Raw genomic sequence first — 20761 nt, 5'->3', positions numbered from 1 at the left:
AGGTGGGACTACATCAAACTACAGAGCTTCTGCACAGCAAAGGAAACCATTAACAAAATGAAAAGGTAACCTACTGAATGGGAGAAAATATTTAAAAATCAAATATCTGATAAGAAATCAGATTAGGGACACCTGGGTGACTCAGTTGGTTAAGTGGCTGCCTTCGGCTCAGGTCATGATCCCAGCGTCCTGGAATCGAGTCCCACATCGGGCTCCTTGCTTGGCAGGGAGCCTGCTTCTCCCTCTGCCTCTGCCTGCCATTCTGTCTGCCTGTGCTCGCTCTCTCTCCCTCTCTCTCTCTGACAAATAAATAAATAAAATCTTAAAAAAAAAAAGATTTAAAAAAAAAAAGAAAGAAATCAGATTAAAGGGGGCAAAATTAGCCCAATGGTAAGTGTAAGGGTGGGGCAGACTGAGTGGAGTCATCCAATCAGTAGGCCGTATGTATATCCGCTGGGAAGGTTGAAATTCAATTGGCCACCTGTGTAGGGGCGGGGCTCAACCACCCCCATAAAGGTTGCTCTGCCAGGCTGCCGAGGGGGGCTGCTGCAGGAGAGCCGGGGGCTCCTGCAGGAGAGCAGCGGCTGCTACAGGAGGGATGAAGTCGGCGGAGAGCGGTGAAGTCGGCGGAGAGCGGTGAAGTCGGCGGAGAGCGGTGAAGTCGGCGGAGAGCGGTGAAGTCGGCGGAGAGCGGTGAAGTCGGCGGAGAGCGGTGAAGTCGGCGGAGAGCGGTGAAGTGGAGCGGAGAGCGGTGGAAGTCGCAGAAGAGCAGGGGAGTCAACGGTGTATAGTAGAGCTGTAACAGCTCTTGTAAGAGCTATAACCGCGTTTGGCGGTCCAGCCTCCGGCGGCGGCCCCGAGCGCCGCCGCCTGCAGCCTCCGGCGGCGGCCCCGAGCGCCGCCGCCTGCACCCTCCGGCGGCGGCCCCGAGCGCCGCCGCCTGCACCCTCCGGCGGCGGCCCCGAGCGCCGCGGCCTGCACCCTCCGGCGGCGGCCCCGAGCGCCGCCGCCTGCAGCCTCCGGCGGCGGCCCCGAGCGCCGCGGCCTGCACCCTCGGCGGCGGCCCCGAGCGCCGCCGCCTGCAGGGCCGCCGCCTGCAGCCTCCGGCGGCGGCCCCGAGCCATCGCCTGTAGCTTCCAGCCTCCGGCCCCGAGCGCCGCCGCCTGCAGCTTCCAGCCTCCGGCCCCGAGCCATCGCCTGTAGCTTCCAGCCTCCGGCCCCGAGCCATCGCCTGCAGCCTCCGGCGGCGGCCCCGAGCGCCGCCGCCTGCAGCTTCCAGCCTCCGGCGGCGGCCCCCAGCACCGCCGCCTGCAGCTTCCAGCCTCCGGCGGCGGCCCCCAGCACCGCCGCCTGCAGCTTCCAGCCTCCGGCGGCGGCCCCGAGCCATCGCCTGCAGCCTGCAGCCTCCGGCGGCCCAGCAGTCCAGTCGTCTGCGGTCCAATTGCCAGCGGTCCCTCGACGCCTGCGGTCCTGAGACATCTGCGGTCCCTCGACGCCTGCGGTCCTGAGACATCTGCGGTCCAGTTGTCAGCGTTCCCTCGACGCCTGCGGTCCTGAGACATCTGCGGTCCAATTGCCAGCGGTCCCTCGACGCCTGCGGTCCTGAGACATCTGCGGTCCAGTTGTCAGCGGTCCCTCGACGCCTGCGGTCCTGAGACATCTGCGGTCCAGTTGTCAGCGGTCCCTCGACGCCTGCGGTCCTGAGACATCTGCGGTCCAGTTGTCAGCGGTCCCTCGACGCCTGCGGTCCTGATGCCTACAGACCCTAGAGGCCAGCAGTCGGTCCTGACACCTGCAGCCCCTAGATGCCAGCAGTCTGGAGGCGTAAGCAGCCCTGAGATGCCAATGGCCCCTAGACACCAGCAGCCTCCCTGCAAAATGCCTCGCCACCCCGTACCACAAGTGGCCTTGTCCGCAGTGGTGGCTTCCTCTGGGTGGAAGCCTGGTCAGAGTAGCATCGTGGGGAGCAGAGTCCGTGTCATCTGGGTTGTCCTCCTTGTCATTGTTGCTTCTTCGTCATTGGGAGTGGCCTCATCCAGGAAATGGTCTTGTCCAGAACAGCCTCTTCTTGGGAGCGGCCTTGTCCGGGGAGAAACTTCATTGAGCAGTGGCCTTGTCTTGGGAGTGGCCTCTTCTTGGGAACGGCTCCAATCATGGAGTGGCCTCATCTGTGGAGCAGCAACGTCATCTAGAGCGGCCTCGTCCAGAGTGGCCTTCTTGGAAGTGACCTTGTTGGGTTCATCGTCACCGCCTTTTCGTAAGAGGTAGCTCTGACCGGTAGTTTGATTCCTGATGCTTGGCGCGAAATAAAGTTTTGCTTGACCTTCGCTTTGTATCAGTCTCGTTCCTTTGATCACGGACCCTAACAGTAAGCAGAAGGAAGAGGATAAAAAGACAAGTACAGACAGAAAATACTTGGGAACCACATGTTCAACAAAGAACCATAGAATATATAACGAAGTCTCAAAACTCAACAGTAGAAAAAGAATACAATCAGAAAATGATAAAAGACATGCAGATACTTCACTGAAGACAAATAGATGGCAAGTAAACTTATGAAAAGATAGATGTTCAACATCATTAGCACTAGGAAATGCGAATTAAAACTACCATAAGATATTATTATATACCTATTAGAATGCCCAAAATAAAAATGGTTATCACATGAAATGTTGGCAAAGGGAAGCACCTGAGTGGCTCAGTCAATTAATTAAGCATCCACCTTCAGCTCAGATCATGATCCCAGGGTCCTGGGATAAAGTCCCATGTCGGGCTCCCTACTCAACAGGTAATCTGCTACTGCCTCTCCTTCTTTCCCCTCTCCCTCTGCTCATGCTCTTGTCTCTGCCTTCCTCTTTCTCAAATAAATATATAAAATCATAAAAAAAGAAAAAAGAAATGTTGGCAGAGACCAAGAGAAACTGTATCATTGATAAATTTACATTGTATATAAAATGTTATAGACACTCTGGAAAAACTTGTCAGTTTCTCAGAACAAAACATATAACTACCACAGCATCTAGGGCATTTACAGCAAAGAAACAAATATATGTTCACACAAAAGTTGTAGAAGCTTTATTCATAACAGCCAAATACTGAAACTAGCTCAGCTGTCCTTCAACAGATGAATAGTTGGGGCACCTGCGTGGCTCAGTCAATTAAGTGTCTGCCTTAGGTTTAGGGCATGATCTCAGGATCCTGGGATTGAGCCCCACATGGGGCTCCTTGCTCAGCAGGGAGCCTGCTTCTCCCCCTCGCTCTGTGTGTTCTCTGTCTCTCAATGAACACGCACATGTTCTCAAATAAATCAATAAAATCTTTAAGGGGAAAAAAGACTAAAAGAATAGATGAGTAGTTAAGAGCAAATGGTGTGGTACATGCAGAACATGTAATATTACTCAGCAAAGAAAAGAACCATGGATGCATGTGCCTTTGATGGATTTGGATTTGGAAATCCATCAATCCATTTGGGAATTAGATTGAGTAAATAAAGGTCCCCAAAAGTCAATATCCCCAAGGATCACACACTGCATGATTCCATTTTTACAACACTTTTCAAAAAATGAAGTTTTAGAAATGGACATTAGATCCCTGGCTTCTAGTGTTTGTGAGGAGGAAAAGGTATATGGAAGGAGGTGGGCATGGTTATACAGGGGCAATATGAGGGATACTTGTGAAAATGGAATGTTCAGTATCAAGGCTGTGTTACTGGATATGCACACCTACAATGCTGATAAAATTATATAACTAATCCCCCACACAACACACACACACACACACACACGCACGCACCTGTAAGTAAAGCTGGAGAAAATTAAGTAAGAAAAATTGTATCAATGTCAATATTCTGGATGTGGTATTATACTACTTTTTTAAAAATGGGTGAAGTATTTAAGGATTTATCTAAATTATTTTTTTACAACTGCATGTGTATCTACTATTATCTCAACAAAATTCATTTAAAAATGATTCCTGTAACTATCTCTCCTAGAGACTATACAGAGGAACTTTGAGGTCAGATTAGGCATCAGACTGCTGCTAGAGAAATATGATATAAAAGGTCTCCCAGTCCAGTGTTACCTCCTAGCCACATTCTATAGCCCATCTAAACTATACAACAATCTTATGAAAAACTGTAACACCATTCTTCGATGCAAGAATTGAGTTTCAAGAGCGCCTGGGTGGCTCAGTGGGTTAAAGCCTCTGCCTTCAGCTCAGGTCATGATCCCAGGGGTCCTGGGATTGAGCCCCGCATCAGGCTCTCTGCTCAGCAAGCCTGCTTCCTCCTCTCTCTCTGCCTACTTGTGATCTCTGCCTCTCCAATAAATAAATTTAAAAAAAAAAAAAAAGAATTGAGTTCCAGAAACATTATGTACCTTTCCCAACGTTGCCTGGGGATAGAGTTGAAATCTGAACCTGGAACCATCTAAACACAAAGTCTTATCTAACTACACAATACTGCATCCTTATACAAGCAGCATTAACATCACTCTGGATTTCATAGGGACAAACACTGTTTACTATTCTCATGTTATTTACTTAATTAATTTTAATTTTAGTAGACTAAGACTGTGGAAAATATGTGCCTTTTATGTAAATGCTTCAAATCCTGTTAATGCTTCTTAAATAAAGGGGTGTGTGTCTGTGTGTGTGTGTGTGTGTCAATGGGCTCCTAATGGTGGTGGTAATACTCTTAGTTTAACAGTTGCCCCAAATTATGATAATTAGACCTATTAGTCAAGGTATGTCAGATTCCCAAAAGGTTTCAGTGCATCGAAGTTGTCTACAAAAGGCTGCAGTTCTAAACAGCATGGACTGTTTATCATAACAAAAATCCAGTGGTTTTGAGATGTAGGGACATTGTAGGGAGTGCTAATCTCCTGTGATATGATGATTTTTACTATGAATTGGCACAGACCAAACTAAAGTCAAAATGAGCTATTTGCCAATTTTTTTTTTTTTTAAAGAAACAAAACCCTCCTCTTTGGCAAAGCCCCAGTATCTGAGTGATAAAGGCAGAGATACAGGGGATAAAACACACCTCTAGCAAACAAACAAGCAACACAGAACTTCCACCAGGACATTGTATTTGTCTGTTTCTTCCTGATTGGACAATTGGTAGCTTCAGAAGCTTTGAAAAGCTAAACATGAATATATTTTTAATGATGGGGGGGGAGTCATAAATGACTAGTTTCAAGAACAGAAGGAAACAGGTAATAATACTTTAAGTCACAGAAGCATCAACATTGAAGGTGATGAAATTCTTGCTTAATGATCAATGAATCTAGTGTTAGAGAGGCTCTATCACTCTTGTAGTTCTTGTAGTTCTCTACTAGGTAGTTAGAAAAGAAAATCATGGTTCTATCACATACATCTAACACTCCCACACCTTTTCTTCCCTATCCTTCCATCCCCCTCTCTCAGCCCCATTGCTCAGATAAACTAAGGTTCAAAAACAAGATGGGGGGGCACCTGGGTGGCTCAGTGGGTTAAGCCGCTGCCTTCGGCTCAGGTCATGATCTCAGGGTCCTGGGATCAAGTCCCACATCGGGCTCTCTGCTCAGCAGGGAGCCTGCTTCCCTCTCTCTCTCTCTCTGCCTGCCTCTCCATCTACTCGTGATTTCTCTCTGTCAAATAAATAAATAAAATCTTAAAAAAAAAAACAAAACAAGATGGGTGCCACCAAGTGGCAGATGCATACATCTGCACAAAAGAAGAAAAAAGTCTTCATGAAAAGTGATAAACACAAAACTGAGTAAGTTTAAAAGAAAAATAATTGCATTATCAAAGTAAAAAATTCATTCAAAAATATTATTAAAAATATAGTTAGAAGAGTTTTGTTGAAATGTCCAGTTATTTCATGTATCAGCATGGAAAAGAGAGGTAAAAGCCCCAGGTAATCCCTCTGTAACTAGATACTGTACTATTATCTGCCCCACTGCCCTTTTTCTAGAAACTGCGTATCTGTTCATGGATATGGACCACAGTTCATCTAGAAGTTACTACAGTACTTAATTTCTAGGCCCTACACCAGAATAATCAAATCAGAGTCTCTTCGGTTAGAGCCTATATTTAAAAAAAAAAAAAAATCAGACTAAAGGTAGGGGGCAGCTAGGTTAGAAAATCATAATTCTAGACAGACTTGAGGCTCAAATGCATTTCCATGTGGAGCTTGGAAGATACCCCAGTATCCATCCAATTAATTACTCTTAACTAAGACGGTTTCTTTGCCAAAATTTTAGAATACATCATGAGCACTGCAGAGAGAGATAGCAAGCAAACAGCAAATATAAACCACTTTAATGCAACATTACATTTTAATAAGCTAGTTCAAAAAGAAATTTTTCATATACTTACTTTGTGATTCTTTTGACCAGAACTTTTAAAAAATAAGGGAAAAGACACTGTAGTTCCATATGAATATATAAAATACACATATAACTGAATTTGTGGAGGAGTCTAAGTTTCAGACCCAATGGATGCTATACTTCATTTTTATAAACAAAACAAAACAAAACCTTGTTTACAGAACATAAGTTAATGGCAGAGTCCAAACAAAAACTCTTCTACCATACTGGGCTGCCGTAGCATATAAGTAGTTGGGGGAAGTGTCACATTATTTTTCACCTACATTTTTATCTACATTTTTATTCACTAGCCACATTATCTTAGAGATAATGTTAAATGAGGAGAGAAAGAACTAACAGGGTAATAAAGGAGAAATAAACATTTTCTTTGGTCCTTAGTAGTGCAATAGGGAATTTAGCTTCAGATTATACTACGAGGAGTCCAAATTTGTCTTGGCTCAGTAGATTTTCAAAATACATTCACATATTCTTTTTCATCTGATCCAAATGCTTTAATAACAAACTGTTCGTATATGTCTTCATTTAAACATATTTGCAATATATGGGTTTCTAAATCTGTTTTTCCTTTCATTTCCACCCTTTGTATCATCCTTGTCTAGTTGCAGTTTCAAATAACTTCTTTCTCTTTTCCTCTGAGCATCTGTTGCCAGGGGACTTCAACATAGATAACAGAATTTGAGACTCTTCCCCCAACAATTTATTTCTGCTTTCTCCATGAGTATAAGATAATACATTTCCCAGAATTTGTCCTCTAGAGACCAATGCCAACTGTTGCTTCCTAAGTGTGATATAGGTTTCCCAGATGTTAATGAAACTCATGTTTTCATCAAATCTACCTACCCTATATATGGGAACCATGTGCACTCTCATAGGTTTCACTTTATGGGAAAATGACCATCAAAAATTTATTAAATGTATCCCTTTTTCTGACAAGAATTTTCTTCCAAGTGTTGATTTTGTTAGATTTACTTGAAAATTTCTTTTGGCTTCTTTTTTCCCTTTCAAACCTTAGGCCAAAGTTTTATGTTTTTCTTTCTTTGATGAGCTTCTTATATTTCTTCTGGCATTTGCTATAGTTTTTTAATACACTAGAGGATTTAACCAGTTTTGACACAATTTCTTTTTACCTTATTTTTATAAACTCCTTCTATTTAACTTGTTCCAGAATTCTCTAAATCCCAGGTAGGAAGGCGCAGTATTGCATCACTCAGGTCTGTTATAAATCACTACTCTTTTTTCCCAACAGAGGAAGAATTATAGTTATACGTGCAAAGAGTATCTTCACATGGTTCAGATTGTGCCTATGTCCCCCAATTTGCTTGGTCAGGAAGATAATCATACTGGCTACAGTCAATCTAACATTTCTTTAATATAAATATACTAATTTTTCTCATGTTAACAGAGAAATCAGTTACTTTCTCCTTTAAGATCCTGTTTATCGGTTCATCTGCATAACTTAACATCTTTCACAACAGACATGCTTTACCTTGAAATCAGAATCACCAGTTATTGTTTTATCCTGAAATAAAGGAAAGAACTTTGTTTAGTTGGTCATTGTTATTTTTTTATAGTACTTTTCAATTCTCTTGAATCTGCCATGAAAAACAGCAAAGGAAATTTTTTCTCTCAGTTCTCAAGGTTGTTTAGAACTCTATAGTGAATGGGCTCATGCACCACTTTACTTTTCTTGTGAAAAACTCTTTAGCATAGACCACGTAAGGTTTTTGGTTTTTGCTATTATTATGTTTCATTGCCTCATTCTAATGGTTTATACCGCAAATAAATACCACTTGTTTCTGTCCTGGTTTTCTGTCCTGTTAAAATTTCTCTTTTGATGAAATTTTAATGTGTCTGTAGCTTTATGGTTTTCTGCTAACCTTTATTTGTTTATTTTTCAAGACCTAGAGAAATAAACATTGACAGATGGGGAATTCTTTCATCTTCTTATAGACAGATTCACTGTTTTTTAATTTTTGTTTAGATTTTATTTTTTTGACAGAGAGAGAGAAGTACAGTGAGAGAGGGAATAAAAGCAGGGGGAGTGGGAGAGGGAGAAGCAGGCTTCCCGTGAGCAGGGAGCTCGATGCCAGGCTCAATCCCAGGACCCTAGGATCATGATCTGAGCCAAAGGCAGACACTTAACAACTGACCCACCTAGGCATACCCCTGACATACTGTTTTCAAACTGCCTAAAACTTGTCCAAAATTTGTAGACAAGAAAGATTTTAATGTACTCTTCTACTGGAGGAAAACTATTGTGTTAAAATTGCAGAAATTGTTTATACTATTAGCTCAGAAATGATCACCAAGTAATCTAAACAGAACACAGAAGTAATCAAACTAAGCAAGCTAGAAAAATGCAAAAGAAAAGTGTTCTTTCCAATAATTCTTTTAAAAGGCCTTTATTCAACTGTGAAATATTCATCAAGTGCTTATTAATCATCTACCAAAACTGTACAATTCCCCAGACACAGATTGGAGGAAGCTGTCCTTATGGGGTCTGCAGGCCTTTCTCTTTCAATCTTCACATAGAATGTTTTTGGTCATTTTTAAAAAGCAGTGCTATCAAGATATTAAGAATAAACCAAAAAATGGATTGGAAGAACAAATATTGTTAAAATGTCTGTGCTACCTAGAGCGATCTATACATTCAGTGTAATCTCTATCAAAATACCATCAACATTTTTTGCAGAGCTGAAACAAATAATCCTAAAATTTGTATGGAACCAAAAAGGACCCCAACTAGCCAAAAGAATGTTGAAAAACAAAACCAAAGCTGGAGGCATCACAAGTCTGAACTCAAGCTCTATTACAAAGCTGTGACCATCAACACAATATGGTGCCGGCACAAAAACAGACACACATATCGATGGAACAGAACAGAAAATGCAGAAATGGATCCTCAACTCTATGGTTAGTTAATCTTCGACAAAACAGGAAAGAATAGCCATGGAAAAAGAATAGTCTCTTCAACAAAACGTGCTCGGAAAATTGGACAGCCACATGCAGAATGAAACTGGACCATTGTCTTAACACCACACACAAAGATAAACTCAAAATGGATGAAAGATCTAAATTTGAGACAGGAATCCATCAAAATCCTTGAGGGGAGAGGAGTCAAGATGGCGGAGAAGTAGCAGGCTGAGACTACTTCAGATAGCAGGAGATCAGCTAGATAGCTTATCTAAAGATTGCAAACACCTACAAATCCAACGGGAGATGGAAGAGAAGAACAGCAATTCTAGAAACAGAAAATCAACCACTTTCTGAAAGGTAGGACTGGCGGAGAAGTGAATCCAAAGCAACGGGAAGATAGACTGCGGGGGGAGGGGCCGGCTCCTGGCAAGCGGCAGAGCAACAGAGCACAAAATCAGGACATTTAAAAGTCTGTTCCACTGAGGGACATCACTCCAGAGGCTAAACCGGGGTGAAGCCCACGCAGGGTCAGCGTGGCGTCAGGTCCCACAGGGTCACAGAAGGACTGGGGTTTCTGAGTGTCACAGAGCTTGCAAGTATTAGAACGGGGAAGCCAACTATAGAGACAGAGCCGAGGAGTGAGCTCACAGCTCGGGGTTACCTTGAACTGGTTGCAGGCTCGGGGGCTCGAAGTGTGGCCGGAGGCCAGGCAGAAGGGAATAAGTGGGCGCTGTTCTCTGAAGGCGCACTGAGGAGTGGGGCCCGAGCTCTCAGCTCCTCTGGGCTGGAGACTGGGAGGCTGCCATTTTCATTCCCGTCCTCCAGAACTCTATGGAAAGTGCTCAGGGAACAAAAGCTCCCAAAAGCAAACCAGAGCAGATTATTCACCCCGGCCCCTAGTAGGGCCTGTGCAATTCCGCCTGGGGCACAGACACTTGAGAATCAATACAACAGGCCCCTCCCCCAGAAGATCAACAAGAAATCCAGCTAAGACCAAGTTCACCTACCAAGGACTGCAGTATCAATACCAAGGAGAGCGGTGGAATTCCAGAGGAGGAGAAAACAAAGCATGGAACTCATGGCTTTCTCCCCATAATTCTTTAGTCTTGCAGTTAATTTAATTTTTTTTCTTTATCAATTATTTTCTCTCTTCTTCTGCTAATTTTTTTTTACTTTTACCCTTTTCTTTTTTAACATTTTTAACTAGTTTATCTAATATATATATATATATTCTTTTCTTTTTTATATTTTTTCTTTATTCGTTTTCTTTTTTTAATTGTTTCTTTTTTTTTCCTTTCTGAACCTCTTTTTATACCCTATCTACCCCTCCCCAGCACGATTTAGGATCTCTTATGATTTGGTTAAAGCATATTTTCCTGGGGTCTTTGCCACCCTTTTAGTATTTTACTTATTCCTTCATATACTCTTATCTGGACAAAATGACAAGGCAGAAAAATTCACCACAAAAAAAAGAACAAGAGGCAGTACTGAAGGCTAGGGACATAATCAATACAGACATTGGTAATATGTCAGATCTAGAGTTCAGAATGACGATTCTCAAGGTTCTAGCCGGGCTCAAAAAAGGCATGGAAGATATTAGAGAAACCCTCTCGGGAGACATAAAAGCCCTTTCTGGAGAAATAAAAGAACTAAAATCTAACCAAGTTGAAATCAAAAATGCTATTAATAAGGTGCAATAAAAAATGGAGGCTCTCAATTCTAGGATAAATGAAGCAGAAGAAAGAATTAGCAATACAGAAGACCAAATGGCAGAGAATAAAGAAGCTGAGCAAAAGAGGGACAAACAGTTACTGGACCATGAGGGCAGAATTGGAGAGATAAGTGACAGCATAAGATGAAACAACATTAGAATAATTGGGATTCCAGAAGAAGAAGAAAGAGACAGGGGAGCAGAAGGTATATTGGAGAGAATTATTGGAGAGAATATCCCCAATATGGCAAAGGGAACAAGCATCAAAATCCAGGAGGTGCAGAGAACCCCCCTCAAAATCAATAAGAATAGGTCCACACCCTGTCACCTAATAGTAAAATTTACAAGTCTTAGTGACAAAGAGAAAATCCTGAAAGCAGCCTGGGCAAAGAAGTCTGTAACATACAATGGTAAAAGTATTAGACTGATAGCAGACTTATCCACAGAGACCTGGCAGGCCAGAAAGAGCTGGCATGATATATTCAGAGCACTGAATGAGAAAAACATGCAGCCAAGAATACTATATCCAGCTAGCCTATCATTGAAAATAGAAGGAGAGATTAAAAGCTTCCAGGACAAACAAAAGCTGAAAGAATTTGCAAACACCAAACCAGCTCTACAGGAAATATTCAAAGGGGTCCTCTAAGCAAAGAGAGAGCCAAAAAGTAGTAGATCAGAAAGGAACAGAGACAATATACAGTAACAGTCACCTTACAGGCAATACTTTGGCACTAAACTCATATCTCTCAATAGTTACCCTAAATGTTAATAGGCTAAATGCCCCAATCAAAAGACACAGGGTATTAGAATGGATAAAAAAATAAAACCCATCTATATGTTGCCTACAAGAAACTCATTTTAAACCCGAAGACACCTCCAGATTTAAAGTGAGGGGGTGGAAAACAATTTACCATGCTAATGGACATCAGAAGAAAGCAGGAGTGGCAATCCTTATATCAGATCAATTAGATTTTAAGCCAAAGACTACAATAAGAAATGAGGAAGGACACTATATCATACTCAAAGGGTCTGTCCAACAAGAAGATCTAACAATTTTAAATATCTATGCCCCTAACATGGGAGAAGCCAACCAGGTAAACCAATTAATGACAAAATCAAAGAAACACATTGACAATAATACAAAAATAGTAGGGGACTTTACACTCCCCTCACTGAAATGGACAGAGCATCCAAGCAAAAGATCAACAAGGAAATAAAGGCCTTGAATGAACACTAGACCAGATGGACATCACAGATATATTCAGAACATTTCATCCCAAAGCAACAGAATACTCTAGTGCACATGGAACATTCTTCTCTAGTGCACATGGAACATTCTCCAGAATAGATCACATCCTGGGTCCTAAATCAGGTCTCAACCAGTATCAAAAGATTGGGATCATTCCCTGCATATTTTCAGACCACAATGCTCTGAAGCTAGAACTCAATCACAAGAGGAAATTTGGAAAGAACCCAAATACATGGAGACTAAACAGCATCCTTCTAAAGAATGAATGGGTCAACCAGGAAATTAAAGAAGAATTGAAAAAAATTCATAGAAACAAATGATAATGAAAACACAACAGTTCAAAATCTGTGGGACACAACAAAGACAGTCCTGAGAGGAAAATATATAGCGTTACAAGCCTTTCTCAAGAAACAAGAAAGGTCTCAAGTACACAACCTAACCCTACACCTAAAGGAGCTGGACAAAGAATAAGAAAGAAACCCTAAACCCAGCAGGAGAAGAGAAATCATAAAGATCAGAGCAGAAATCAATGAAATAGAAACCAAAAAAACAATAGAACAAATCAACGAAACTAGGAGCTGGTTCTTTGAAAGAATTAATAAGATTGATCAACCCCTGGACAGACTTATCAAAAAGAAAAGGGAAAGGACCCAAATAAATAAAATCATGAACGAAAGAGGAGAGATCACAACTAACACCAAAGAAATACAGACAATTAAAAGAACATACTATGAGCAACTCTACGCCAACAAATTTGACAATCTGGAAGAAATGGATACATTCCAAGAGACATATAAACTACCATAACTGAACCAGGAAGAAATAGAAAACCTGAACAGACCCATAACCAGTAAGGAGATTGAAACAGTCATCAAAAATCTCCAAACAAACAAAAGCCCAGGGCCAGACGGCTTCCTGAGGGAATTCTACCAAACATTTAAGAACTAATTCCTATTCTCCTGAAACTGTTCCAAAAAATAGAAATGGAAGGAAAACTTCCAAACTCATTTTATGAGGCCAGCATCACCTTGATCCCAAAACCAGACAAGGAGCCCATCAAAAAAGAGAACTACAGACCAATATTCTTGATGAACACAAATGCGAAAATTCTCACCAAAATACTAGCCAATAGGATTCAACATTAAAAGGATTATTCACCACGACCAAGTGGGATTTATTCCAGGGCTGCAAGGTTGTTCAACATCCACAAATCAATCAATGTGATACAACACATTAATAAAAAAAAAAAGAACAAGAACCATATGATACTCTCAATAGATGCTGAAAAAGCATTTGACAAAATACAGCATCCCTTCCTGATCAAAACTCTTCAAAGTGTAGGGATAGAGAGCACATAACTCAATATTATCAAAGCCATCTATGAAAAACCCACTACAAATATCATTCTCAATGGAGAAAAACTGAAAGCTTTTTTGCTAAGGTCAGGAACACGGCAGGGATGTCCATTATCACCACTGCTATTCAACATAGTACTAGAAGTCCTAGCCTCAGCAATCAGACAACAAAAGGAAATTAAAGGCATCCAAATCAGCAAAGAAGAAGTCAAACTATCACTCTTTGCAGATAATATGATACTCTATGTGGAAAACCCAAAAGACTCCACTCCAAAACTGCTAGAACCTGTACAGGAATTCAGTAAAGTGTCAGGATATAAAATCAACGCACAGAAATCAGTTGCATTTCTCTACACCAACAACAAGACAGAAGAAAGAGAAATTAAGAAGTCAATCTCATTTACAATTGCACCCAAAGCTATAAGATACCTAGGAATAAACCTAACCAAAGAGGCTAAGAATCTATACTCAGAAAATTAAAGTACTCAAGAAAGAAATTGAGGAAGACACAAAGAAATGGAAAAAGGTTCCATGCTCCTGGATTGAAAGAATAAATATTGTGAAAATGTCTATCCTACCTAAAGCAATCTACACATTTAATGTCATTCCTATCAAAATACATCCATTTTTTTCAAAGAAATGGAATAAATAATCATAAAATTTGTATGGAACCAGAAAAGACCTCGAATAGCCAAAGGAATATTGAAAAAGAAAGCCAAAGTTGGTGGCATCACAATTCCGGACTTCAAGCTCTATTACAAAGCTGTCATCATCAAGACAGCATGGTACTGGCACAAAAACAGACACATAGATCCATGGAACAGAATAGAGAGCCCAGAAATAGACCCTCAACTCCATGGTTAACTAATCTTCGACAAAGCAGGAAAGAATGTCCAATGGACAAAAGACAGCCTCTTCAATAAATGGTGCTGGGAAAATTGGACAGCCACATGCATAAAAATGAAATTGGACCTTTTCCTTACACCACACATGAAAACAGACTCAAAATGGATGAAGGACCTCAATGTGAGAAAGGAATCCATCAAAATCCTTGAGGAGAACACAGGCAGCAACCTCTTCGACCTCAACCACAGCAACATCTTCCTAGGAACATCGCCAAAGGCAAGGGAAGCAAGGGCAAAAATGAACTATTGGGATTTCATCAAGATCAAAAGCTTTTGCACAGCAAAGGAAACAGTGAACAAAACCAAAAGACAACTGACAGAATGGGAGAAGATATTTGCAAATGACATATCAGATAAAGGGCTAGTGTCCAAAATCTATAAAGAACTTAGCAAACTCAACACCCAAAGAACAAATAATCCAATCAAGAAATGGGCAGAAGACATGAACAGACATTTCTGCAAAGAAGACATCCAGATGGCCAACAGACACATGAAAAAGTGCTCCATATCACTCGGCATCAGGGAAATACAAATCAAACCACAATGAGATATCACCTCACACCAGTCAGAATGGCTAAAATTAACAAGTTATGAAATGACAGATGTTGACAAGGATGCGGAGAAAGGGGAACCCTCCTACACTGTTGGTGGGAATGCAAGCTGGTGCAACCACTCTGGAAAACAGCATGGAGGTTCCTCAAAATGTTGAAAATAGAACTACCCTATGACCCAGCAATTGCACTACTGGGTATTTACCCTAAAGATACAAACATAGTGATCCGAAGGGGCACGTGCACCCGAATGTTTATAGCAGCAATGTCTACAGTAGCCAAACTATGGAAAGAACTTGGATGTCCATCAACAGATGAATGAATAAAGAAGACGTGGTATATATATACAATGGAATACTATGCAGCCAAGAAATGAAATCTTGCTATTTGCGATGACGTGGATAGAACTAGAGGGTATCATGCTTAGTGAAATAAGTCAATCAGAGAAAGACAACTATCATATGATCTCCCTGATATGAGGAAGTAGAAATGCAACATGGGGGGTTAAGGGGGTAGGAGAAGAATAAATGAAACAAGATGGGATTGGGAGGGAGACAAACCATAAGTGACTCTTCTCACAAAACAGACTGAGGGTTGCTGGGGGGAGGGGAGTTGGGAGAAGGGGGGTGGGGTTATGGACATTGGGGAGGGTATGTGGTATGGTGAGTGCTGTGAAGTGTGTAAACCTGGTGATTCACAGACCTGTACCCCTGGGGATAAAAATATATTATATGTTTATTTAAAAAAAAAATCCTTGAGAAGAACACAGACAACAGCCTCCTCAACTGCAGCTGCAGCATCTTCTTCCTAGACACACTGCCAAAGACAAGGAAAGCAAGAGAAAAAATGAACTATTGGGACTTCATCAAGATCAAATCTTTTGCACAGCAAAGGAAACAGTCAACAAAACCAAAAGACAACTGACAGAATGGGAGAAGATATTTGCAAATGACATATCAGATAAAGGGTTAGTATCCAAAATCTCTAAAGAACTTATCAAACTCAACCCCCAAGGAACAAATAATCCAATCAAGAAATGATTGAGCAGAAGATATGAACAGACATTTCTGCAAAGAAGACATCCAGATGGCCAACAGACACATGAAAAAATGTTCAAAATCACTTAGCTTCAGGGAAATACAGATAGAACCCACAATGAGATACCACCTTACACCAGTCAGAATGGCTAAAATTAACAAGTTAGGAAATGACAGATGTTGGCAAGGATGCGGAGAAAGGGGAACCCTCCTACGCTGTTGGTGGGAATGCAAGCTGGTGCAGCCACTCTGGAAAACAGTATGGAGGTTCCTCAAAAATAGAGCTAGCTACTCTATAGCCCACCAATTGCACTACTGGGTATTTACTCCAAAGATACAAATGTAGTAATCCAAAGGAGTACATACACCCCAGTGTTTACAGCAGCAATGTCCACAACAGCCAAACTATGGAAAGAGCCCAGATGTCATTCAACAGATGAATAGATAAAGAAGATACCCAATGGAATACTATTCAGTCATCAAAAAGGTGAAATCTTGGGGTGCCTGTGTGGCTCAGTCATTAAGCATCTGCCTTCAGCTTAGCTCATGATTCCAGGGTCCTGGGATCAAGCCCCACATCGGGTTCCCTACTCCACAGGAAGCCTGCTTCTCTCTTTCCCTCTCCCCCTGCTTGTGTTCCTTTTCTCTCTGTCTCTCTCTCTATCAAATAAATAAAATATTTTTTAAAAAAATTTTTAAAGTGAAATCTTGCAATGTACAATGACCTGGATGGAACTAGAGGGTATTATGCTGAGCAAAATAAGTCAATCAGAGAAAGAAAATTATCATATGATCTCACTTCATGTGGAATTTGAGAAACAAGGTAGAGGATCATAGAGGAAGAGAGGAAAAAATGAAACAAGATAAAACCAGAGAGGGAGACAAACCATAAGAGACACTTAATCTCAGAAAACAAACTGAGGGCTGCTGGAGTGGAGGCAAGTAGGAGGGATGGTGTGGCTGGGTGATAGACATTAGGGAGGGTATGTGTTGTGGTGTGTGCTGGGTGTTGCATAAGATGAATCACAGACCTATACCCCTGAAACAAATAATACATTATATGTTAATTTAAGAAAGATAAATAAATGGAGGGGAAAAAAAAACCCTGAGAACTAGCTGAACAGCTCCTCCACAACAAAAGATAAAAGGGCCATATCAAAACAGATAGGAGAGGCACAATGCAATCTCCTCAAAACCCACATGGTGAACCACAAGCATGAGGGATCTTATAAACACAGAACTTCTCCATGAGGAGTGAGGGATTTCTGCTCCATTTCAGGCACCCCAACCAACCCTTGGGACCTGCACTTGGAGGGATGAGCTTCCAAAATGTCTGGTTTTGAAAATTAACAGGATTGTATCCAAGAGAACCAGAGTTGAACAGAATAGAAAGTCCATTCTTAAAGGGCTCATATGCAGAATCACTCATCCTGGAATCCAGTGCAAAAGCAACAGTTTGAAAAGTCTGGGCCACATGTGAAGGAAATTTAGTTGTTAATCTTAAAAACATCTACGAGGGGGCAAAATCCTACAGGGAGTCTCCCCAGGGACAAAAATTATGGTGGGCATCTTTTTTTTACATGTTCCCACTACCTTTTTAGCACCAAAGCTGGTGGGAACTAATTTTGTACTTTAACTCTAACAAGCTAGTGCTGTCCCCATGCACTGCTGTCAGGTGTGGCAGGGAAGCACCCTCCCCACCTAGCAGCTTACTTGGCTCAAACATACCCCCTACACCACTGATGCTGCCATGTCAGAGGCAGTGGGCAAGTGCTCTGCCTCCCTGTGCCATAGCTGCTGCCCTACCAGAGGTGGCAGCTGAGTGTTCCATCTACCCACACCACTGCCATGACCACACCAGAAACAGCAGGTAAACACCCTGCCCCTTATACCAACCACCCCAAAGCCAGAGGACACATGCAACCCACACAGGGGATTACTCTGAGTGCCATACCTTGGTGAAGGGAAGGAATGCATTTCTGGGGCTCAGAGGTCTGAAACAAATAGAGAGACAATTTGAGAGATAACCAAGAGCTAAGGCATTGTTAAATAGTAAGGTCCACCTCCCATATAGGGGCACCCCTTTAAAACTGGAAGAAATAGCTGTTTTGCTTAACACATAGAAACAAATGTAGAGGGACAAGCAAAATGAGGAAACAGAACTGTATCTCAAATGACAGTACAAGATAAAAGCTTAGAGAGGAAAAAAAAGAAAATGAAATGGGGAGAAGTAATTTGCCTGACAAAGAGTTCAAAGTAATTGTCATAAGAATGCTCACCAAACTCAGGGAGAGATTGTATGAACACAGCAAGAACTTCAACAAAGAGAACAAAAATATAAGAAAGTGCCCAACAGAAATAACAGAGCTGAAGATTAATAACTAAACTGAGAAATACACTAAGGGGATCCAACAGCAGACTAGCTGAAGCAGAACAAATCAGTGGTCTGGAACACAGCATGGCAGAACTTACCCAAACAAAGCAGCAAAAGAAAAAGAGAATTTTAAAAAATGAATCTATTATAAATGAAATATCCCCAAGCTGTCTATACATTTTGCTCTTCCTGTGCCTTAAATATGAGGTTGGCAAAATCAGTGCCTGTTGTGGGAGTATCTGTTGCATTAGGAATGATTGAGGAAGCTTGTTCTTTCTTCCATCCATCTCCACAACTGCTTTTGTAGCTTGACAATGAAATTGCTGTCCTCTTTCAGAACAATGAGGAAAAGGGTAAAGAACTGAAGGAAATCTGCCATTCTCAGTGGACAGGCAAGCATGAGCTTTTGAAATTTTACTGCACCAACAAGCAAGCACTTGTTTTATGTTTGGATGGTATAAACAGTGATACAAATATTAGATGGAATGACTATACAGCTGGTTGAACTTTTACACTCTGTAGTGCAGTTACAGATTTTGATTTCATCATTACCATTGTTGATCTTGAAAATGTTCTACCTTTCACACGAGCCTTTTGGAAAAATCTCCAAGGGCAAACCTCAAATGTCTTCTTAGCAGCCAATAGCTTGACTGCAGTGCTTCATTCACTAAATGAAGTGGTAGAAAATACTGAAGTTTCTCATGAATTTTGATTTGAACAAGCCACAAAACTGGCAAGTAAACTTGATATTCAGGTGAGACTCCCTGGGAAATTCCACAGAGCTCAGCAAGGTAATCTGGAATCTCAGCTCACCTCTGGGAGTTACTATAAAGAAACTAAAAGTTCCAACAGTGAACCACATTATTCAGGAACTGAAAGATATAATATCAGAACAGCACCTCAAAGCTCTTAAATGCTTATCTTCTGTATCCTCTGTCATGGGACAGCTCAAATTTAAAACATCAGAGGAGCACAATACTGACATGTACAGAAGTGACTTGCCCCACCCCAACACACTCTCACCTGTGCTGCATTGCTAGAGAATCAAGTGGAAAAATGGAGGGAAAGATAAAGAGCTTCCATCTACCATTTATGAAATCCTGGATCCACCAAACATCAAGTTTTTTCCTGATGTTTATGCATTGCTTGAAAGTTCTATGTATTCTTCATGTGATGAAGCTTTGAGAATGAACACTATGAAAATGGGCAGAAGCATCTCAAAGCATACCTGAAGAACACTTTGACACACCAAAGGTCAAGTAACTTGGCTTTGCTTAACATTTGCTTAACATATGATATAAAACATGATCTGGATTTAATGGTGGACATATATGTCCAACTCTATACAACTAAGTCCGAGCTTCTTACAGATAACTCAGAAAACACTGAAAGTACCTAAGAGGCTTTTAAAGCAGCCTTTCTCTTATATTTGATATATGGAAAAATCTGCAAAAAATTTGAAAACATCTTACAGAAAAGATATCAAGTGTATGTAGGCCACTTAATCACTAACTATCTTGACCTATTGACCTCTCATTGAGCACATTAGCCATTGATAATCTCACTATTTAAATGGCCCTGGTTTAAACTCTCATGCTTTGGAGACATACCTGTTCTTCCAGAAGATAGCATTGGAAGTGCCACGTTACAATTCTATGGGATCTCTGCTAATGGAACTTGGGAATTGTTTTAGTTAAGTCATTTTAGACATAACATTTATTATCACTGAATCCGACTGTCAGGTGTTGAATTATCAGTTCTTGGAAGACACAGATTTTGAAGAGGTGTGGGAGGAAAGAATACATTTTATGAAATGTTACAATGAAGCTCACAAGTGACCTTTGAATAATAGGAGTGTTAGTACATTAAAAATCTATAATGGACAGTTAAGGGAGTCACCAGACAGAGGGAGGAGAAATGTGTGAGCTTGCAAAACAAGGATTGTGTGAGATTTTTTCTTTACCAAATGAACTTAAAATAACAAGTTACAGTTAAAGTTTGAATGGAGAGCCTGCCATTGTTGTTCCACATTGGGTTGTTGCTGTTTATATTCCTTTGTTGAGCCTACATCTTCATAAGTTCTTTAGCAAATATACACTGAATACCTACACCTTCATAAGCGTTTTAGCCAGTATACATTGAACACCTCTGTTCATGGTCAAGACAGGATCAGAGGCCATGGATACTGACAACTGATTTGTCTGTTTTCCTCTGTCTTTTTCCATGACGATATCTATTGCCTTGTCTTGATTTATAAACACAATCTGGAAAGCTTACAAAAATAAGCATTTTGTG

At 41.2% G+C, this 20761-nt stretch overlaps 1 pseudogene; it reads left to right on the top strand.

Moving 5' to 3' along the window:
• The first annotated feature begins 18617 nt into the window (after nucleotides 1-18617).
• On the top strand, nucleotides 18618-19865 carry LOC122910073 (annotated as a pseudogene).
• Nucleotides 19866-20761: the final 896 nt, after the last annotated feature.

This window comes from Neovison vison, chromosome 6 (genome assembly GCF_020171115.1).
Source record: "Neovison vison isolate M4711 chromosome 6, ASM_NN_V1, whole genome shotgun sequence".
Lineage (NCBI taxonomy): Eukaryota > Metazoa > Chordata > Mammalia > Carnivora > Mustelidae > Neogale > Neogale vison.
The sequence above is the reverse complement of the archived record's forward strand: the minus strand, read 5'-3'. Positions and strand labels throughout refer to the sequence as shown.